The sequence below is a fragment of the Sarcophilus harrisii genome, chromosome 1 (genome assembly GCF_902635505.1).
Source record: "Sarcophilus harrisii chromosome 1, mSarHar1.11, whole genome shotgun sequence".
NCBI lineage: Eukaryota > Metazoa > Chordata > Mammalia > Dasyuromorphia > Dasyuridae > Sarcophilus > Sarcophilus harrisii.
In genome coordinates, this window is record NC_045426.1 from 80,592,636 (window position 1) to 80,607,970 (window position 15,335).

Sequence of the window (15,335 nt, forward strand, 5' to 3'; positions counted from 1 at the left end):
TCAGGAAAAAGGAGGTAGCAGAAGAGCTGAACCTAGGAGAGAGCTAAGGATTCCAAGAAGTAGAGTTCAGGAGAGCCTGCTTCCCCAGTGTAATCAAAATGCCTTAAGAAAATTTTGGAGCATACACAGAAATTCCGAAATTGATTACTGTCTGCTTACCATTTCAGGATAAAGTCAGAGTAGGTATGTGATTTAGATAGAAAGGATAGTAACACAAGCAAATTAGGAGAACAAGGAATAAATCGTTTGTCAGATCCTGTTGTTCTTGTCTCTGAAAAGTCCATCAGTCTTCGATCAACATTACACTAATAAAGTCTCCCTGATCCTTGCTGGATTAGTCCTCAGGTAACAGATGGGCAGCTGGTCCTTGAACCTGTTGGGGTGTGGGGTTGAACCCCTAAATATATTGGGGTTTCAAGCTGGTGTTCCAAAGTGCCTCAGAATTTGTAGGCTTAGACAATTTCCAAATCAAATATTTAAAGTGATGTTTTTTATAATAGCAAAGAATTAGAAATGGTGTAGATGCTAATGTAGATGCCCATTGATTGGGGAATGTCTAAGCAAATTGTGACATAATAGAGTATTCCTGTGTTGTAAGAATTACAAATATGATAGATACAGAAAAGCATGGAAAGATTTGCATGAATTGATACACAGTGTAATAAGTGAAGCCCAGAAAACAATATGTACACTGATTAAGTCAATATAAACAGAAAAACTAAAAATGAGATTGGGAATTCTTAGTCTGCTTGACATGGAGTAAATATTTTGAAGTAAATATTTCCGTATAAAAGCAATTTTGCTAGTGGATAAATGGAACTGAAGTGAAGGAAACCAACCCATACAATTGAGGAGGCAATATTCTTTGGGGGCTGCAATAATTTGGAGAAGCACATGATACATGCCCCAAACCCATACCCAAACTTAAGGGATCTAGAGAATGCTGCAGGAAGAGTGAAATGTAACCTACCTGGTCTTCTGGCAATAGGAATCAGCTGTTTGTATTACAAACTAAATAAATAAATAAATAAATACTACAAAATTTAAAGAATAACTATGAGTTTAAAAAAAGATATAAAAAGACATTCTCACTTGAGAAAGGGAAGAATCATTTTTTTTTTAAATTAAAGCTTTTTATTTTCAAAATATATGTGTAATTTTCAGCATTTACTTTTGTATCTGCCATCTGGGGGAAGGGGTGGGGGGAAGGAGGGGAAAAGTTGGAACAAAAGGTTTTGCAACTGTCAATGCTGAAAAATTACCCATGCATATATCTTGTAAATAAAAAGCTATAATAAAAAAAAATAATGATTTCATTTCTCAAAAAAAAACCCAAAACATTTACTCTTGTAAAACCTTGTTCCAAACTTTTTCCCTCCCTTGCCTTACTCCCTCCCTTAGATGGCAAGTAATCCAAAAATATATTAACCATGTACAATTCTATAGATATTTTCACAATTATCATGCTGCACAAGAAAAATCAGATCAAAAAGAAAAAAAAGAAGACAACAAAATGCAAGCAAACAACAACAAAAAAGTGAAAATGCTGTGTTATGATTCACATTCAGTCTCCACAGTTCTCTCTCTGGATGTAGATGGCTCTCTTCATCATAAACAAGACCACTGGAACTGGTCTGAATCATCTTGTTATTGAAAAGAATCATGTTCATCAGAATTGATCATCATATAATATTGATGTTGCTTTGTATAATGATCTTCTGGTTCTTCTCATTTCACTCAGCATTAGTTCACATAAGTCTCTCCAGGTCTTTCTGAAATCCTCCTGCTGATGGTTTCTTGGTTTCTTTTTTAAATTTAATAGCCTTTTATTTACAGGTTATATGCATGGGTAACTTTGGTTTCTTGGTTTCTTTCTTTCTTGGTTTCTTGGTTTCTTTCTTTCTTTCTTTCTTTCTTTCTTTTTTAAATTTAATAGCCTTTTATTTACAGGTTATATGCATGGGTAACTTTACAGCATTAACAATTGCCAAACCTCTTGTTCCAATTTTTCACCTCTTACCCCCCCACCCCCTCCCCTAGATGGCAGGATGACCAGTAGATGTTAAATATATTAAAATATAAATTAGATACACAATAAGTATACATGACCAAAACGTTATTTTGCTGTACAAAAAGAATCAGACTCTGAAATATTGTACAATTAGCTTGTGAAGGAAATCAAAAATGCAGGTGTGCATAAATATAGGGATTGGGAATTCAATGTAATGGTTTTTAGTCATCTCCCAGAGTTCTTTTTCTGGGCATAGCTAGTTCAGTTCATTACTGCTCCATTAGAAATGATTTGGTTGATCTCGTTGCTGAGGATGGCCTGGTCCATCAGAACTGGTCATCATATAGTATTTGTTGTTGAAGTATATAATGATCTCCTGGTCCTGCTCATTTCACTCAGCATCAGTTCGTGTAAGTCTCTCCAGGCCTTTCTGAAATCATCCTGCTGGTCATTTCTTACAGAACAATAATATTCCATAATATTCATATACCACAATTTATTCAGCCATTCTCCAACTGATGGGCATCCACTCAGTTTCCAGTTTCTAGCCACTACAAAAAGGGCTGCCACAAACATTCGTGCACATACAGGTCCCTTTCCCTTCTTTATAATCTCTTTGGGATATAATCCCAGTAGTAACACTGCTGGATCAAAGGGTATGCACAGTTTGATAACTTTTTGAGCATAGTTCCAAACTACTCTCCAGAATGGTTGGATTCGTTCACAACTCCACCAACAATGCATCAATGTTCCCTGCTGATGGTTTCTTACAGAACAATAATATTCCATAACATTCATATACCACAATTTATTCAGCCATTCTCCAATTGTTGAGCATCCACTCAGTTAGTTACTACAAAGACAGCTGCCACAAACATTTTTGCACATGTGGGTCCCTTTCCCTCTTTTAATATCTCTTTGGGATACAGGCCCAGTAGAAACGCTGCTGGATCAGAGGTAAGCAGTTTTGTAGCAACTTTAGGCATGGTTTCAAATAGCTCTCCAGAATGGTTGGCTCAGTTTACAACTCCACCAACAATATATTATACACTTATATATCCCTATAAACCACAAAAACAAATGATAACATATTTTTGTGCATTATTTACTTATTTTCCCAATGTTTACTTATACTCATAGACTAAGTACCCAGAGAAACCTGCAACTTCCGAGTCCTAGGGTACCCTGGGATCATACATCTAAAACTATTGTGAACTTTCCCTTAACATTCTCCTAGGAGATAGGGTTTGCTTAAAGCACAGCATTTATTAAGGGAGTATAATAACCGTAGCTGCAAAACGTTTCTGCCATAAGGCTGCAACCTCTCTTTTCTGCAAATACACACAGGGTTCATCCCTAGGAAGAGAAGGCAGAAGCCAAAAGTATAACATCAGTGGGTCAGATGCGTAGGGAACCTGCGTGGCCAAGGCCAAAAAGCCTCTGGGCCTCGATGTCCCTTCTCTCCTCCCCAGTCCGAGTCCTGCCCCTCCTGAGCCCAGAGCCTCGGGTGGGATTTCTCAACAAGGCGCTCCCCCCACTCCGAGGCCTTGTTCTCTCCGGATGCATATTTAGCTCTCTTCCTTGCTGTCAGAGGCTGCAGAGTTTAACGAGCTAGCTTTTAAAGATGACCCTGGATGATCAGTGTTTTGTCAAATGAGCTGTCCTTTTAATTCTATCAGGGAAGAGTCACATATTTCAGAGTGGAGCTGTAGGTGTTTAGAAAAAAATTACTTGTTAGTATAGGTAATCTTCCTTTTGCCTCTTTTGACTGCAATCTTCTTTATATTTCAATACCTCCAGATTTGGCTGATTTAGCTCAAGACAAGACCTCCCCTCTCCCCATATTAAAATATCTACATAAACGCAAAGTAACAGTTAGAAACTAATAATCTAACTAAATTACATGTGACAATGAGCCTGTTTGTATATAAAACACTAAGAGACGGTGTAGTATATTGGAAAGAACACTAAATTATGTAGCCAAAAGATCCACATTCAATTCCTGACTACCTGTGTGAACCTGAGTAAATAAGAGATCTTGGACACCAAGTCCAGACATTTCAGTTTGTAAATGAAAAAATTAAGGCCCAGAGAATAGAAATTACTTGTCCAAGATTACACACTAGATACCACAACTTCACTTTTATGAGCCTTAGTTTCCTCATCTGTAAAATGTGGATATATATATATATATATATATATATATATATATATATATATATAATTTACACTATCTGCCTCCTGGAATTGTTGCAAGAAAAAGGTCTTTTTAAAAACTTAAAATACTAAGGAAAAATGAGAACTATTATTGATAATAAATGGAAAAATGTGATTCATTATCTAGCTGATGAGCTTTTAGATGCAGCATCAAGGCTTTATATTTACTAACTAGAAATAACAAAAAGCGTTGTGAGATGAACATAAGATAAAATTCAACACACTTATAGGATTTTTTCAATGCAGTCACTGATAAACGAGTCATTAATTAAGAAATGAATACACTCATCAGCTCTGTGCCCATCAATCTTAGTGACCTAGAGGACTGGGAAGGAAGATGTTGGGCTGAGGCTGGCCCCCCTGCCAAGCTGGCACTGGTGGAAGGAGGAGCCTGAGCCAACAAGTCTGAATCCCGCCCTCTCGATTTTGCCTCTCGCTAACATTACCATTCTCTGAGCCTGGCATCCTTCCTTTTTGTAAGCACGTGCAGCATATTACATTGGGTTGTACAAGCTCAAGGAACTTTCTTAATTTTTTTAAAAAGCGACCATTCATTGAGTCGTTAATCATAAAGAACATTATTTTTATTCATTAAACTGAAGGAATTAAAATTTCAGACACTTTTTAAAAAAATCTACAACTAAACTTTGTTTCAGAATTATAAACTTTGCAGGAGCAGTGGATAGATTACCAGCCCTGAAGTCAGGAGGACTCAAGTTCAAATGTGACCTCAATCACTTAACACTTCCTTGCTGTGTGACCCTGGGCAGTCACTTAACTCCAACTGCCTTAGGGGGGGAAAGAGAATTACAAACTTGGCAAAGGGTTCCTTTTAATTAAATCATTCCTGGGCCCCTAAAATAGAGAACAAGCTTTTCAGCCTTCTACCTTCTTGACTAAAAAATTACGTTCTGCTCTACCCTGCTCCCCTAGTCCTGCCATTTGTCCTGAAAAGCTAATGGTAGAATTTAAAGACTGATAACCAGAAGGGCATCTTTTTTTAATGCTAATTTTTTTGTTTTCTTGCCACTCTAACCAGACCTCCAGGGCCACATTCCTGCAGGCCAAGTCTCGGAAAACAGAGGCCAGAGGAGACTAAGGACACATAAAAGGTTGTTTTTCCTTGCCCGTTGCCAGCTGGCAATCCTGTGCAGGAGCACGGGGGGCGTGAAGAGATGAAGGGGTGAGGGGTGGCTGTGCTTCCTGCATCTAGAAGGCTGACCTCCCAGGAAAAGAGATTTACTGAGCAGAAATACCGCTGAAGCAGGGAGGGAACACAGCTGGAGGGAGCACAGGCAGACCTCGGAGAAGGAGGGTCTCTAACTGTAAGGTAACTAAATATGCACTCCCACTGCAGAGCAGGGCAAGAGAGGGAAATGGAAACATGGAGTGGTAGCAATGGTTGTAGGAAACGGAAGACCCAGAGACTGGGAAAGCAGCTTTGGGAAGCTGCAAACTCCAGCATGGGGGGTGGCTGGTGGGGAGGGAAAGACGGACAGGAGAGGAGAGGAGAGGAGAAGAGAGGAGAGGAGAAGAGAGGAGAAGAGAGAGAGAGAGAGAGAGAGAAAGAGAGAGAGAGAGAGAGAGAGAGAGAGAGAGAGAGAAGAGAAGAGAAGAAGAAGAAGAAGAAGAAGAGAAGAAGAGAGAGAGAAGAAGAGAAGAGAAGAGAAAGAGACTGAGAGAGACAGAGAAGATACAGAGAAGATAGAGAGACGAAGAGAGAGACAGAGACAGAGACATAGAGATACAGAGAGAGACTGAGACAGAGAGACAGAGAGAAAGAGACAGAGACAGAGAGAGACATGGAGCATTCATCGAAGTCTTGCTAAGGAGATTAGTAAGAGACAGTAGATCAGAGAAAGAGACTTAAATAAGAGAGTATGTACATTTTGTCTGCCACATGTTTTTTTTTTCTTTTCTCCAAAGGAAGTTCTAGGTAGTATATAAATGTCTGAATGTATTTGACAGAATTTTAATATATAAGGGTATTTACATTTTTAATCAATGCAATTGATTTTTTATTTTTTTTAATGCCATATTTATGAGCCTTTCTAGGTTTCTAGTAAAATACAATATAGCTGGAATATTGTTGAAGTCTTTTCTTACCAGCACTAAGTACTATTAAATTAATTTCATTATTAATCAATAATTAGATGATGTTATTAAGTGCCAATTTGAGTCAGGCCCTATAGGTTGTAATGTATAAATACTAAAGTATAGTCATGAAACAAGTCCTTCTGAAATGCTTTCTGTAAGAGGCCACAGCATTGCTAAAATCTCATGATACAGACATAAAATAAATGAAAAGATCGGTTGAATACTAAGATAGCCATAGTGAGTGCGAGAGCACCCCAAGTGGAGGACCTCAGGGAAAGATTACTAAAGTTTGTTCCAGCCTTTACAATGAGAGGTCATATTGCTTTGAAATTTATGCTGATATTTACTGTCAGTCCATAGAAGCCTTATTTACAAGCATACTCTGCCTAATAGAAAAAAGATACTCAGTGGTCAGACTCACTAAGAATAAATGCAAAAACATTACCACTTGACATCCTACAGCATCATATGTGTGAGTTGTCCATCAACACACATCCCCATGTGTGGGACCCTCATGCATGATCCCTATGTTTGCTTATTCAGTCTCTTTAATGTGAGAAGGTATATTTGCCCTTTGTTTGGGGGGAAATTTTTTATTGCATATATTTTTACTGTCATTCCATCAAAGCCTTGATTTGATCTAATTATATCCTCTGGCTGAATAGAGAAAAAATAGATACTTGGGTAGGCGACTGTGAACTTTGTTTTGCATGGATTTGTACCCACAGAGACACATGAACCTGAGGTTCTAGGGAGTACCACAGGTTCTATATTATTATTAAAGTATATCTCTAATCTCATATTAGCACCAGAGGCACCTGATAGAGTATTTTTTGTACTTGTTCCAGCAAACTTTTGTGCTGTAGTTATTAAATTACTGATTCCGATTTGGAATGGCAAGTGAGGGCCTCTGAAGCATTGCCTCTGTGGCTAGGAAGTTCTGGGGACGACAACAGGACAGGAGGGAGTGGGTGTGAGGACTCCAGAACAGGGGGTGACTCAGGCAGCTCCAAGCTAGAGCTTTCTTCCTAGAGGGCTGTGCTTGATGAAACACCATTCTAAATATACTACATTGTTAGACCAAGGCAGAGCGCAGCCTTGCCAACGAAATCTTTCAGTTGACAAAATACATCTTCATTAAAGTTGTCTCTGCATTTACCTCTGTTGATACACACAAAAGCATTGTACCCACTCTCAAAAAGAGACGAAGGCAAATCTCATTCAAGGCTTCTTCACTGTGTACACCGACTCGACATCAGGATTCTGGGAACAAATTTGTCTCTTTTAATCAGCCTTCCCACCATGCAGAAAGGGACTGAGAAGCCACATTCTTGTTGATAACTCAATATCGGGACATGGAATAACAATAATAGCTAACTTGTAAAGCATTTATTATGATCTGAGGACCACACTAAGCACTTTACAATTATTATCTCACTTGTCCCTCACCACAACCCTGTGAGGTAGGTACTATTAATCACTTTATAATTATTATCTCACTTGTCCCTCACCACAACCCTGTGAGGTAGGTACTATTAATCACTTTATAATTATTATCTCACTTGTCCCTCACCACAACCCTGTGAGGTAGGTACTATTAATCACTTTATAATTATTATCTCACTTGTCCCTCACCACAACCCTGTGAGGTAGGTACTATTAATCACTTTATAATTATGATGTCATTTGTCCCTCACCACAAACCTGTGAGGTAGGTAGTATTAATCACCTTATAATTATGATGTCATTTGCCCTTCACCACAACCCTGTGAGGGAGGTAGTTTTAAGCACTTTGTAATTATGTCATTTGACCCTCACAACAACCCTGTGAGGGAGGTAATATTATTATCCCCATTTTACAGATGAAGAAACCAGAGTGAACAGTGGTTATATGACTTGCTCAAGTTTCTAAGTCTGAATTTGAACTCAGGTCTTTCTTGATGCTGAGCCCAAAGCATTACCCACTAGCTGTGCTTGGAATGAACGTTTTCCCTTGCCAGCTTTTCTATTTTCCTGTACTCCCCTGCTTCTGAAGGATGACACCGGATCAAGTGTCACTCAAACAGGATTCCTCCAAGCCCCTGGGCAGAAGACACCCAAAAGTTGTGTTGGAGTTTCAGTCCAATTCAACCGATTTATTAAGAGCCTACTCTGTGTACACAGGCGCAAACAGTCCCTGCCCAACATGCAGAGAGATTATGTTAATGCAAACTGTATGTCAAAGCATGCAAGTGAAGGGATCAGCAAAGGTGGAGCCTGAAGGGAGAGCTCAGAGGGGCAGGGGGAGCTGCCAGGAGCCTTGCTGGACTAAGGCACCTAGAGGGGAGGGGAGGAAGAGATGGTGAGGATTGGGTGCCAGGGGCTTTAGGAGCTTTTGGGGACACTCCTCTGGCAAGAGGGAGTGGGTTCTCTGTGGATTCTTGATTTCTGGGCTCAGGGTGCCATGTTCCTTGGCTACTAACAGGCTGTCTGTCCCAGGCTGAATAGTGAGCAGGTTTCTATTGAAAGGAAGGCTCTGGTTCAACAAGAGACTGAATGAGTTAGAATGCAGAGAATAATGGGTAAAACAACAGGATTTGGTTCAATGCAAGATTTTATTGGCAAGCAATAGGGAAGAGGAAAGGGAAAGGGAGGAGAGTCTACTCAGTGATGGGAAGCACAATGACATAGGTCAATTCTGCAGAAAATTCTGCAAGTGTCCTTCAGAAAGTGAGGTATCTATATCCTCATTTTGGTGGCCCCGGGAGCTGGATGCTTTCCATGTCAGAGTTTGGGGTTCAGAGAGGATTGATTCTTGGGGGACACAAATACAGGGAAAAGAGCAAGGTATTTGTAGATACACAAGTGCACAAATCTTTTAAAAAATTTTTTTATTAAAACTTTTTATTTACAAAGCATATGCATGGATAATTTTTCCAACATTGACCCTTGCATAATCTTTTGTTTCAAATTTTCCCCTCCTTCTCCCCATCCCCTCCCCCAACTGGCAGATAGTCCAAAACATGTTAAATACATGTTAGATCCAATATATGTGTACGTATTTATACAGTTATCTTGTTGCACAAGAAAAATCAGATCAAGAAGGAAGGAAAAGAAAAACTGAGAACACAAAATGCAAGCAAATAACAACAGAGTGAGAATGCTATATTGTGTTCCACACTCTGTTCCCATGGTTCTCTTTCTGATGCACAAATCTTAAAAAAATATTGCCAGCATTTTTTTTTTTTTTTTACTCATGTTATGCCACAGTTCTCTTTTATTGTCCTGATTCAGTTTCCCTAATTATCCTGACTCAGTCCGGCCTGGGTTTCCTTGCTTCTCAATTCTGCAAAACTTCCCCTCCCTCTTTATCAGAATACTTGATAGAACATCAGAATGCCTCTCCCCATCCCAAGCGATTTAAATATCAGATACTGTCTTAACAAGATGCCTCTCCCCATTTCTGGGGTGCCTCCCCCTGATTATGTCATCCCCTCTTCAGAGGCTCACTCCATCCTGTCAGAATCCCGTTCCAGATCTCAGTACCCTGACTCCACCCCTTCCTCAGTCTACCCTTTACGTCTGAGCCAGGTATATATATGTCATTGAAAACTGTTTGCTGGATTCTTGGAGACGATAAGTCTCATTCAGTCCTGGGACCAAACATGGATCCATTGGTCCCAGTAAATCTCTCCATTTAATAAATTATTAAATATTCTAATCTCTATCTTGCTCAGTTTTCTGGCATTACACTCATCGATTCTATAAACCATACTCTCCTTTGAGCAGAAACTGTCATGGTGATCTCAAGACCATCAGGCCTAATCTTATAAAGATGCCAGGCAGGATATATATATATATATATAATTTTATTTTATCCTAGGTTGCTAATAATAACAATAATCAGGAACCACTGAAGATTTTTTTTAAACAGGAAAATATCGCTTTGTTTTAGGAATATCAATCTGGCAATAATATAGAAGATGGATGGTGAGAGGAGGAGAGGAAATGGAAGCAGGGAGATGAATAATTAGGGTTTTAAAGCAGTTGCTTTTCAGGTCATCTGGGTCCCCTTGTGATGAGAACACTTTATCTTTAAAGAAAAGAATTGTTTTTTAAAGGTCTCTCTCCAGAATAAAATCATATACTTTTCTTCAGTGTGGGTGAGAAGCCATATGATGTCATCTGTTTCTTCTAGGAAGATCCCAACCCATCCTACTACTTTTTTGTGGGGTCCACAGATAAACCATCCTGCTATCTTATTTCTGTAACTGAAATGATTCACCATCATCCCACATCTTTTTTCTTTTAGTTCAAACACTTTAGCTTTGCAAAAATGAAATAAATGATTCATTTCCATTGTTTGTAGCTTCAAGCAATTATGAGTTTCTTGGTTTCCCTAATGTATTTTTAGCAGCTAAAGGTAAAATTATGAGAATTTTTTTAAGTGGAAAGCATATTCAACAAACATTTATTTGTTGTATCCAATAGATATAAGGCATTATGTATTGTTCCACATTTTACCTTTCAATAATTTCCAAAACAGGAACTTCAATTATTTCTCTCTCATCATTTTTTAACATTCTTAATGCTCTACTTCCCCTCCATTGAAACAGATCTTTAAAATATATGCTTTATACTATAGTCAACAAAAGGGAAGGGTAGTAGAATTATTATGAATCCCTCCTGGATCTTTCCTCTTTGGCTATTCTATTTCCTTCATTGGTTTCTTGTTCTCCTCCAATCTACTAAATGTGTGTTTTCATCAAGACTTCAACTGAAGCACTCTTTTCCTATTTTATACACTCTCACAAAGAGTTCATTTACTTCCAAGGGTTCAATTACTACTTTTATGCAGATGACTCCTAAATATACATTTCTAGCCATAAGCTCTCACAGGTATATCTAATTTCCCAAAGGGCATTTCCACCTGGAAATTATGTCTACACCTTAAATTCAACAAGTGCCAAATTGAAATCAACTTTCCTGCCTAAAACTATCCATCTTCCAAACTTTCCAATTTCTCTTAATGGCACCACTATCTGCCTATTCACCTTGACTTAAAACACTGAATCAGTCATCAACTCTTTCTTCTCCTTTGGCTTCCACATCCAATCTCTGCAGTGTTTCTCCTATCCACATGTTTTATTTCCATTGCCACTTAGGTTGATAATCTTGGAGCCATCCATCTATACTCTCAGATCTCATCTCCAATCAATTCCCAAATCTCATTCTGCCTTCTACAGCCATTCTTCCCTGTCCACTCACATGAACAGCGCCCTAATTCAGGTCCTCATCACCTCTCATTCAGATTTTGCCATTGCTTCAGAAATGATTTTTCTGTCTTTAATCCCTCCCCTCTCCAATCTGTCCACCACATAGGAGAATACTGCCAAATTGTCATTCATAAAGTACAGGTCTTGGACCACAATATTCCCTTACTCAGAAATCTTTTAGTGGCTCTCTAGTGCTTCTAGGATACACTCCTATTTCTGGCATTTAAAATCTTTTAAAGACATATCAAGAGGCTGAACCCAAAGGATAGTCATTAGTCATTTGGTGGCAATGTGGAAGGAATTTTCTCATAGAGTAGTCCAGAGGTTGTATTTGACTCAAGGTAATTTAACATTAGAGCATAATTTGAATTAAGGCATAAATGGCAAACTTATCAAAGTTGCAGATAGACACAATTGGCCAAACAGAAAAAGTCTAATCCTTTATTTATATTAAAGTGCTTAAGATACTTGAATCCTCTCTTCTCCAGGTTAAACAATCTCTTCACCAAACTTTATATGGCCCAGTCTCCTGTTCCTTCATGATCTTGATTATTTATCTCTGAAAGAGTTTCAGCTTGTCTATGTTTTTCCTAAAATATTGTGCCCATAACTGAATACTGTGATCCAACAGTTTAGGTTTGATTAGATAAGAAATAAGTGGGACCATTATCTCCTTCATCCTGAAAGCTCTACCTCTCTTAATGCAGTTTAAGAGAGCATTACATAATATTTAACATCTACTGGTCATCCTGCCATCTAGGGGAGGGGGTGGGGGGTAAGAGGTGAAAAATTGGAACAAGAGGTTTGGCAATTGTTAATGCTGTAAAGTTATCCATGCATATAACCTGTAAATAAAAGGCTATTAAATTAAAAAAAAAAAAAAAGAAGGAACCAAATTGATTTAGTATCTAGGCAACAGGAATTACAGACTTGATTGTACTTTGAAATAAGTTCAAATAAAAATAGGTCTCTCATGTCATAAAAAAAAAAGAGAGAGCATTACGTATTAGATATAGAATTGAGATTCAATTCCAGTTCTGCCAGGTACTATATGGGTGCTCTTGGGCAGATCCCTATGCCTCAGTTTCCTCATCTGTAAAATAGGGAATTGGGTTATATTATTTCTAAGGTACCTTCCTGATTTAAACTGTAATTCTATTTGTCCTGGTTAAATTCAATTTTTATTTGCTCAGTCCATTGATGTAAACTGTTGAGATCACTTTGGATACTTAAGTCATTTAATGACAGGTTTGTATCATCTTGTACTAAGCAAATTTTATATTCAAATTGATAAAAATGTTAAACAGGGTAGGGCTAAGAACAGATCTCTATTGTCACACTATCATAAATTTTTCTCCAGGATGGCCCTGACTCACTAATGACTCCGTGTGGGAATCCTTGTTAAATGCTTTATTGACGTTTTGGTCATGTATACTTATTGTGTATCTGATTTATATTTTAATATATTTAACATCTACTGGTCATCCTGCCATCTAGGGGAGGGGGTGGGGGGTAAGAGGTGAAAAATTGGAACAAGAGGTTTGGCAATTGTTAATGCTGTAAAGTTACCCAATAAAAATAAATGCTTTATTGAAATTAAAGTACCCTTTGAGAAGCAATACAGTGTTAAGTACAGGAATTCTATAGGTAAGAGATGTATTCTTAACCAACAAGAGAAAGAGGAAATTACAAAAGATAAAACAGGTAACTTTGATTTACTTGAAATTGAAAAGCTTCAGAAAAAAAAAACAACGCATTAATGCATCTAGGATAAGAAGGAAAATGGTCCAATGGGAAAAAATTTTTTGTATTAAAATTTTTCTTTCTTTTTTTTTTTTTAATTTATTTAACAGCCTTTTATTTACAGGATATATGCATGGGTAACTTTACAGCATTAACAATTGCCAAACCTCTTGTTCCAATTTTTCACCTCTTACCCCCCACCCCCTCCCCCAGATGGCAGGATGACCAGTAGATGTTAAATATATTAAAATATAAATTAGTGTATCAAAAATTCTAATAAGAGTTTGGCATCCAAGATATCCAAACCAATAATAAATACACATGGCTAAATATAATAAATATACAGTAACTAAAACATCATGCCCTTTGAACTGGAAATGACATTACCAAGATTATATACCTCAAGGAAACCATCAATAAGAAAAAAGCCCCCACATACTCGAAAATATTTATAACACCACTTTTTGTGATAGCTAAGAATTGGAAATAAAGTGGAAGATCATAAATTGGAGTATGGCTGAAATCAATTGTGGTACATGAATTGCAGCATGAATGCAATACAATATGATTGTGTTGTAAGAAATTACATCTGCAATCAACACCGAGAAACATGCAACAATCTATATCAACTGACGCAGAATGAAGAGTAGCCACTAACTGCAATGTTAAAGAATAAAATGATACGTTAAAATTTCTTTTAATTTACAAATTTATAAAGATCAAGTGGGACCTAAAAAGACACCTCCAACCTACCCTTTGATGGAGTTGGGAGGTCGAGTTGTTACACACTGCACCTAATTTTTTAGATCTTTTCAATGTATCGGTCAATCATGTTGACTTTTCCCGACCAAACTCTAAAAAGACTATTTGTCCTACGGCGTGCCTCTTTGGGAAGGTACTACGGCGATAGAGAAACGGGACCTATCAATAAAAAACTTAAAAACAGACAAAGCCAAAAAACAAAACAAAACAAAAAACCAGACAAAGCCTGTTCTGCATGTGTTGCAATGAATGAGTCGGAGGTCCTGGATTCGGATTTGATTTCTGCTCGCTGAGCTGAAATCCCCCTCGTGTAAGCAGCTTTCCCTGAGCTCCCTTAAGTGTGGCGCCTTCCCTCTGGGACGGTTCGCGCTGTACCCTGCCTTTTGTGGGTCGTTTCCACTCCGGAGATGCCCGAGGGCACGACTTCGGGCTGTGCGCCTCAGCCCTTGCCCGGCACACACTTGGTCCTCAGTAAATCCTCTCCGCCGACTGAGCGTGGGCAAGGGATGTCGCCGTTCACACCTCGCTTCCCTTTCTCTGAGACGAGTGGACGGAGCTTAGCGTGCGGAAGGACTACCCGCACCCGTGTCTCCTTGCTTAATTAAGGCGTTCTTCACTCTTACAACTGCCGAGGATCTGCCTACAGAGACACCGAGAGGCGGCCAGCCCCGCGAACTAAGTCTGCGCTAAGCACTAAGCGGCCCCGGGTGGGGGAACAACAGAACAATTAAGGGAGCGCGAAGTTAGATGCACAAGGAGCCAGATTGGGCTCAGGTGGTGGGGAAAGAAGGAAGGCGGAAAGTGGCCCTTTAACAGGTTAATTGGTCCGGGGCAGGTGCTTTTTTCATTGTTCCGCTTAGAGAAGGCGATTTCCCACAGTTCTCCGGGGCGGCTAAATAACCTTCCCAGAGCCCCTTGCAGGAACAGCCAGCTTCAGAGCTGGAAGCAAACGGAGGAAATCCTAGAAAACAGATTTCGCATATGTCCGAGAGCCTTTGAGAAAGTGGGGGGAGGGCGCTGTAACTTGGCTCCAGGGTTTCCCGGGGGAGGTTTGAGCCACCTGGCGAAGCTAGCTCCCTGGAAAGTTCAGCCCCAAACCGCCAAGGTTCCTTCCTCTCAGGCCTCTCAACTCCCAAGAGGTGGGGAGAGAGGAGTCCCAGTAAAAGCATCCCATCCTCTCCCCTCTTCTCTCCTCCCCTCCCCCGCGGCGCTAGGGGGCAGGCCTACCGGAGACTGAGGCCCCACGGAAG